Here is a 7,584-nt window from a genome sequence, read left to right as displayed (position 1 = left end):
TTTCTTGTGCCATAAAAGGGATCGGGGCTGGTGTGGTTTAAACTCATATTTATATTTCAGGTCGAATTGGAAACTCGCTTCCCCCTTTAAGCACTGGAGGGAATTAGTCACACTTCCTTGTGGAAGTGGAGGACAGATCCTCTGTGCTACTCAAAGCGTCCTTCAAAAAGTTCTGGGAACAAGCACTGCTGTGTGTATCTGTGAGAGAGAGACAGAGACGGAGAGACAGAGAGAAATGGAGAGGCAGAGAGAGGGACAGAGAGAGAGGCTGGAGAGGGAGAAGGTGTGTGGATGGGGAAGAAGCAACAAAATGGTTCGGACACAGGCACTGACCTGAAGGGTTTGATCACCAGCAGGAGGGCCTAACACGCTGACAAATATAACAAAAATACAGAGTAGACTGGGGCTGCAAACAAAGGGTCCTGGGGAGAATAATGGAAAGGGTGGTTAATTCTTGCTGGAAGGATCCATGGAAGACTTCCCGGAGGAGGTGGCATCGGCATGTGAGTTTTCCCTTAAGGGTGAGCTGCATACGTGTGGGTAAAGGGACTAGGGAGGCATCTGGGCAGAGGAAACAGCAGCTGCAGAGGTTGGCTGCTGGCCGCTCTCTCCCTCTCCAAACCCTGGGGCTCCAGCCCTGGCCGTCTTCACGCTACCACCCGTTTTTTCCTGGGTGGGGCAAGATGCACAGCAGGTCAGCGCCCTGGTGCTGGGCTGGGGCTCCTCCTCCTCTCTCGGGGCGGCACAGGGCACCTTGTCAGCAGTCTGCAGGCAGCGATGGGAGGGCTTTCACTTTGCTGAGCAAAATCTTTTCTTAGAATCACAGTTGATTCTTGCAAACTTTTCCTGTCACATAAAAGCCAAGAAGCCAGTTTTCTGAATGGCAGAAGAGGAATGTCTGAGGAAGGATGTTGTATTATTGCTGAGACTCTTTCCATCTCCATGTCCCTTTATAATTGGAATGTAGAGGGGATGGGTAAGGATGAGACCATGGAACGGCTGTGAGCAAAGCCACGTCCTTGAGTGGACAAACGTTTTCACCAATGGTGAACTCTGTATCCCTGCAGCTCTTATCTGTTCATCCAGCTTCCAAGGTCTCTTTGACCAGGCTCAGTGCTGTGAGTTTTGAAGGACAGGGTGGGGAGAGGGTGAGGATTCCAAGGAGGAACAAAGTGAATTCTCTTCCTTTCAAAGTTGCAAAGGAAAGATTATACAACCACCCAGGCTGTTCTGAGATGTGGTGAGAAAGTCCTGTGTCCTGGGTACTTGAGGAGGCGTTCTTTGTGTCTGGTGTGGAGGGTCAATACTTCACCCCCAGTGACAGGCAAGAAGGACATTCAATACAGCTAAGGAGCAGAAGCCCCAGGTCCTAGAGTGTAGCTGCTGATTGCTCCGCCTCTCTGGACCAAGCAGAGCTCCGGCTGCTACACTTTCTTAGCTGGAAAGGAACACGTGTTCTGCTCAGAACGGATGCTCTAAATCTATTACTGCTGTGTCTGCGAGCTTTTATTTTTCTAAATTAATATGCATTAAATGCATCTTAACTATAGTGTTTGAGTGTTAGTAAGCCTTAAATGCATAGAACTGAACACATTTTTATTTTATTTTATTTTTTTTAAATTTATTTATTTTTGGCTGCGTCAGGTCTTTGTTGCTGCGCGTGGGCTTTCTCTAGTTGCGGTGCGCGGGGGCTACTCTTCATTGCGGTGCACAGGCTTCTCATGGCGGTGGCTTCTCTTGTTGCGAAGCACGGGCTCCAGGCACGCGGGCTTCAGTAGTTGTGGCACGTGGGCTCAGTAGTTGTGGCTCATGGGCTTTACAGCACAGGCTCAGTAGTTGTGGCACATGGGCTTAGTTGTGCCGTGGCATGTGGGATCTTCCCGGACCAGGGCTTGAACCCATGTTCCCTGCATTGGCAGGAGGATTCTTAACCACTGAGCCACCAGGGAAGCCCTGAGCACATTTTTAAAAATTAGGTATAGTCACCGTGATTTTAGTGGCTGTTTATTGAGTAGGGATAAGGGAATTTGCATACTAGTTTTTCTAACTATTCTCAGTTGCTTTGATTTTTCCTCCCAACCTCCCGTGTCATCTCTGTAGGCTGTCTAGGGTGGAATACCTGGACTCGAAGGAAACATCTAGAAGAGCAGTGTGGGGATCCGGGCCTGCATATGGTGAGGAAAGCAGAGAAGCTGGGGGCAAAAAGGGGGCAGAGATGGGGAGGCAGTGAGCCTGGCGGGGCTGAGCTGAGCAGGGAGGGGCAGCCGGGAGATGGAGAGGAAGGGGTGAAATTAACTAGAGCAAACGTGCGCGTGAGGCACCGAAGAGGCACCCTGCGCGTTTCACACTTAGTCTTCATTTTTTTCCCGTGTAGAAATGAGACCAAAAGGGAAGACTTGTGGACACTTTCAGGCCAGATCAGCCCCCAAATGATGGCCTCTGGGAGGACCTTCTGTTGCTAGGGAGGCCTGATGGAGTAGTGATCCTAGGGTGGGTCCTAGGGTCTGCCCTCCTGGGAGCAAATCCTGCCATTCCTCCTGCCGGCTGTGTGACCTTGGGAATTGATCTCACTTCTCAGCACTTTACTTTCCTCTCCTGTAAAAGGCTCTCCTGTAAAGGCTCCTCAGCACTTTAGTTTCCTCTCCTGTAAAAGGCTCCTGTAAAAAAGTAAGACCTCCTGTCCCATAAGATGCTGTGAGGACCATGAGAGGTTGAGCTCATCCAGAGTCTAGAATAGTGCCTGCTGCACACACGCTAGTGAGCACCACTGACGTCCTGTGACTCGTCCATCTCACCTTCCCCATGGATACCCTGAAACACGCTGTGTGGTCTCAGCCCAATTTCCGGTTATAAAACAACCGGGTAAGGTTGCTTCTTGTGTTTGTGTCTGTTAGGCTGTTTTCAGCTGCAAATAATAAAAAATGGCTTCTCTCATAAGAATGTCTATTTTTGTTTAACATTAAGTTCAGTGGTAGATGTCCATCCAGATGTTTCTGTATCTCCCAGACTTTCTGCTTGATTTTGAGCCACGAAGGTGAGCCAGTTGGCCAAGGTTGAGCAGAGAACAGAGAGATGGTCAAAACCAAATAGGTACATTTATGAGGTGTGGCCACAAGAGAGAGGAACCACATTTTAAAAACGAAACAGTTCAGGGCATAGGTTTCCACGTGAGCGTTGTCCTTTGAGGTGGTCACCTTGGGAAGCAGGGTTCTCCTTCCAATGTGCTGTGTTGCTCAAATGTTTTCAAACTCTTCTACTGGAATCTTCCTCAGAGGTAAGTTATTGAGACAGGCTGGGACCCGGGACCTGGGACCATTTGCTGTAGTGCTTGCATCTGGACACACGTCTCCTCCAGCAGCAGAATACAAAGAAACGATGAAGGACTAAAAACAACTGCATGCATGAACAGTTGGGCCAAGTTATGAACAACAAAATACAGAAAGGCCAAGACCCAACTGCCGCTTCTCAGGTGCCAGGGGAAAAAGCAGGGGCCTGCGCATAATCCCGCACACGTCACCACCAAGGGGGCGGGTAGGCCACCTAAGCCACGCCCCAGCCCCACCCACTACCGCCCCCAGACACACCCCATTTAAGCGACCAGCGCCCCTCGGGTGCGAGCAAGGGAACCTGTTACTTGTTTTTGTTCCCTTCTGCTGCAGCGTGGAGTCCCAATAAAGCCTTGCTTGCCTGAATTTCTCGGCTGGCCTCTTATCAATTTCTACCGATTGGTAACATTACGAGTCACATACAAATGTTAATTTTAAAGCGAGGTCCCATATGGGGCCTCAATAGGCGTGACTTTTGACTTATTCATGAGGTTCTGGGTTGGACAGGCGTTTTGTGAGTGCCGACGAGGAAGGAAATGACCACTTTTGTTATTCAGTGACCACAGCCCAGGGACTTTGCATGGTGGTCTCGCTCACGTCACCACGGCCCGAGCAGCTGGTACTATGCTCTCCAGTTTAGAGACGAGGGAATGGAGGTTCCCTAAAATCACACAGAACAGAGCCATGCTTGAATCCTGTGTTGTGTGACTCCATCTTTACCTACTTGCTCCATAGAAAAGGTGGTCACCCCCAAGGGTTTGTAATTAGTGGGGCATATAGGAAATGCACAAAATACCACATGATGATACAGAAAGTAATGAGTGTCCTGGGAAGGTATAAATGTTTTAATAAAAGAACTCAGAGTCAGGAGAGATTCGTTTTAGCTGAGAGCATCAGAGGGCTTCACGGAGGTGGGATGGAAAGTGTGGGCGCAGCATGGGAAGGGGCGGGTTAAGAAGGGCGAGGGGCCTCGTGTGGGACACATGGCAGGTTGGGCAGGGGCAGTGGCAAAGGGCTGGGAATGCAGTTGAAGCTGGTGTTTAGAGGTCAAAGACTGTCTGTTGTATTTCATATTCATTGCAAAGCCCTTGAAGATTTCAACAAGGAAATAATATATTAAAATACGTTCTAGAGAGATTAACTTGACAGCGATGTCCAAAATAGATGGGGAAGAGATCTTGAGAGTAGGTAGACCATTTAGGAAGCTATTAAAATAGCCAAGACATGGTATAATGTTTCCAAGACATTTGGATTTTATGAACCAGCCAAGTTTCCCCCCAGATTTAAGGGACTGACATAGGTGTCCCAACATTTTATTTTGCTAGGTAATGGCACAAACAACAACAACCATCTCAGCCACTATTGTTTCATAAGTGAAAAGACATGTCATTCTCCATAAACAGAGAAGACATTATCTCTGTATACATGACAGTCTTTCCCCAAAACGACATCAGGAACCTCCTATCAACATATGATCCCTCCTCCCAACACACACACACACACACACACACACACACACACACACACACACACACACACACACACACACACACACACACACACACACACACACACACACCCCTACCTGTTATTTTCCTCGTTTCATAACAGAAAGGTAAAAACTCGGTTTTGGAGGTGTCACTACTGCTTCCCGCCGACTTCTAGGAGCGGCTGTCACAGAATATTGTGAGGTGCCTCCCTAGCAGCCCTGCGGTCTGGGAATGAAGGAGCACACCCAGGGATCGCCGTTAACACCCACGACTCCACCTGTACTAGTCCAGATGCTGGCATCAGAGCTGGCCTGCTGGCGGGGCTGGGCCAACCTACCAGCTGGCCAGTGGGCCATCAAGCCTCTCTCTCCAGAACTTGAACAGAATGAGAGGCTGTGTTTAGATTGCAGAGCACATTAGGGGGTGGGATAATCACTTTGAAACATAAACAATCGAGGTAGAGAAACGCAGGAGAACAGGACAAAGGGAAAAGGCCAGGTGGCCCCAGAGGAGGAAAAGTGAGCTGGAACCGTATCCCCAAAGCCTTTTCAGGTCTAACCTCGTTTCCCACGAGGCCCGGCTGCGTTTCTGTGTCTGTGTCAGTGACACGCCCTCGTGCCTCTGAAGAACCTCCTCAGGTTGACTGCTCATTTCTTTCTGGCAACCAAAGAGCCTTGGCTAGTACTGAAGTCAAGACAAAAACAATGATCGTTGATGTAAATGAAAGGGACACAGGTAGAGAGAAGCAGAAAAGGAGCAGTGAGTAAAATCTGGTGAGGGATCGAACGTGGGCGTGAGAGGGACATCACAGATCACTCCGGGGTCTTGATCTGGGGAGAGGAGGCGTGTCAGAAACAGAGAACAGGAACACGCAGGGGAGTTGCTGGTGAGAGGTGAGTCGTGTTTCCGTGAGCTGAGTTTGAGGTGCTGGAGGGGCCTCTCATACCATGGGGTCCCAAGCAGCGGGCGAGGGGAGCCTTGGCAAAGGGCCTCCTCCTCCTGCACCTCCTCATCAGGGAAAGAGACCTTTCTTGGAGGCGGGCCCTGGTCACAGGTAGAGCCCTGGACCCCGACTGCACAGGGGAGACACCCACAGACAAGGAGCACCACCACCATACACCAGGGCCCTGGTGGCCACTGTGGGGGCTGGCATGGATGGGCATTGCAGAATGGGTCCCACGTGGAGAACGAGCATTAACGAATACCCATTTCAGAGGGCTTTGTTTTCTCCAGTGCAGCACGACATCCACTGGAGGAGCCTGTGTAGCCAGAGAGCAGCCTGAGGGCGAAACCAGAACCTTCCCTTGGAGCCTTTCTGGAGGTGGGAGCAGGCTGAGTCACGGCTACCTGAATCTGTGCCAGGGCCACACGAGACGCTTCTCCACGTCACCCGGGTCTTCAGTCCCGCCAAGGCCATCAGAAAAGCACCGCTGGGCCTCGTTTCCTGCTGTGAAGCTGTTGGTAGAGCATCCTCAAAAGAGCCTTTCCAATGGACCTTCCTTCCTGAAGGTCTAGTCCTGCTTGGTTCACGACCATCACAAAAGAGGCTCAAAGCGGTGAGCGCAGAGAACTTGGTATTTAGGCTGGGGTGAGGCTTCAGGGATGGAAGATGGGTCCCAGAAGCTCCACATGCAAGACAGGATTATGATGGCGTAGGAGTGGCTGCAGGGATGGAGAGGTGAGGGCTGCACGGAGGGAGCTGGAAAGATCTGAGCAGTGAGTCTGACTGCAAGGTCGAGGTCAAGATGAAACCTTGAGAAGCGAATCACAGGCCCTTGAATTTGTCCTCTTCCATCAAAAGAGGAGAGAGGCAGAAAGCCACCACTCTCCTCCAACGAACTCTTACGGAGCTTTTGCCATTAGCCAGACTCTGTTAGATGCTGAGGGTTCAGGAGAAGCTACAAAATACAGACCTTTATAAAGATAGTCTTTGCCTTTTAGGCACTTTAAGATTCTCCCCCCGTCTTTACATCTCTGTGTGTCCCTTTCTCCTGAGCCGAGGGGCTCATCCTGTGCCCAGTGCTTCATGTCCGTCGTCTCGTTCAACTCTCTCCAACCTCCCTCCGAAGTGGGACGATTATCTTGTTTTACAGCTGGGACAACTGAAACCCAAAGAGGTGACAGGACTTAAATCGGGTCCCATAGCTAGATTCAAATGGCAAAGCTGGTGCATTTTTCTTCTCCCTTATGCCTACTTATTTTTTTTTTGATGTTTTAAACATTGTATTCATTTTTGTTTCTAATCAAGTAATATAAACAAGTATTTTAAAAGTCTGATGCTTCCTAGAGAACAAACGTATGGATACCAAGGTGGGAAGGGGTGTTGGGATGAATTGGGAGATTGGGATTGACATATATACACTACTATGTATAAAATAGATAAACTCACGAGAACCTACTGTACAGCACAGGGAACTCTATGCTCTGTGGTGACCTAAATGGGAAGAAAATCCAAAAGAGGGCTGTATGTACACGTATAGCTGATTCACTTTGCTGTACAGCAGAAACCAACACAACATTGTAAAGCAACTATAGTCCAATAAAAATTAATTAAGAGAAAGGTAACGCTTCTAAGCTGGGTCATGAAAACGGTGTTGTCTGGTATACCTTCTGCCATCTCTTCCTGCTTTCCAGAGCCAATGGCTTTCAAATGTTGGCTACCTCAGTTCTAAAAAAGACTAGTGGTGCTATTTTTTGATGTGCTAATTTTAGACATTATTTATGTCTTCCAGTCATGATGTTTTAGCTCTCTCTGTTGGACGCTGTCT

General features: G+C 49.2%; 1 long non-coding RNA gene across 1 annotated transcript; it reads left to right on the top strand.

Annotated features, from left to right (window-relative positions):
* The first annotated feature begins 228 nt into the window (after positions 1–228).
* Positions 229–2,920, top strand: LOC137232954 (uncharacterized). Its single transcript, XR_010947247.1, has 3 exons — positions 229–503; positions 2,101–2,174; positions 2,375–2,920. It is a non-coding gene; the product is annotated as an uncharacterized lncRNA (long non-coding RNA).
* Positions 2,921–7,584: the final 4,664 nt, after the last annotated feature.

This window comes from Pseudorca crassidens, chromosome 10 (assembly GCF_039906515.1).
Source record: "Pseudorca crassidens isolate mPseCra1 chromosome 10, mPseCra1.hap1, whole genome shotgun sequence".
Taxonomy (NCBI): domain Eukaryota; kingdom Metazoa; phylum Chordata; class Mammalia; order Artiodactyla; family Delphinidae; genus Pseudorca; species Pseudorca crassidens.
The sequence above is the reverse complement of the archived record's forward strand: the minus strand, read 5'-3'. Positions and strand labels throughout refer to the sequence as shown.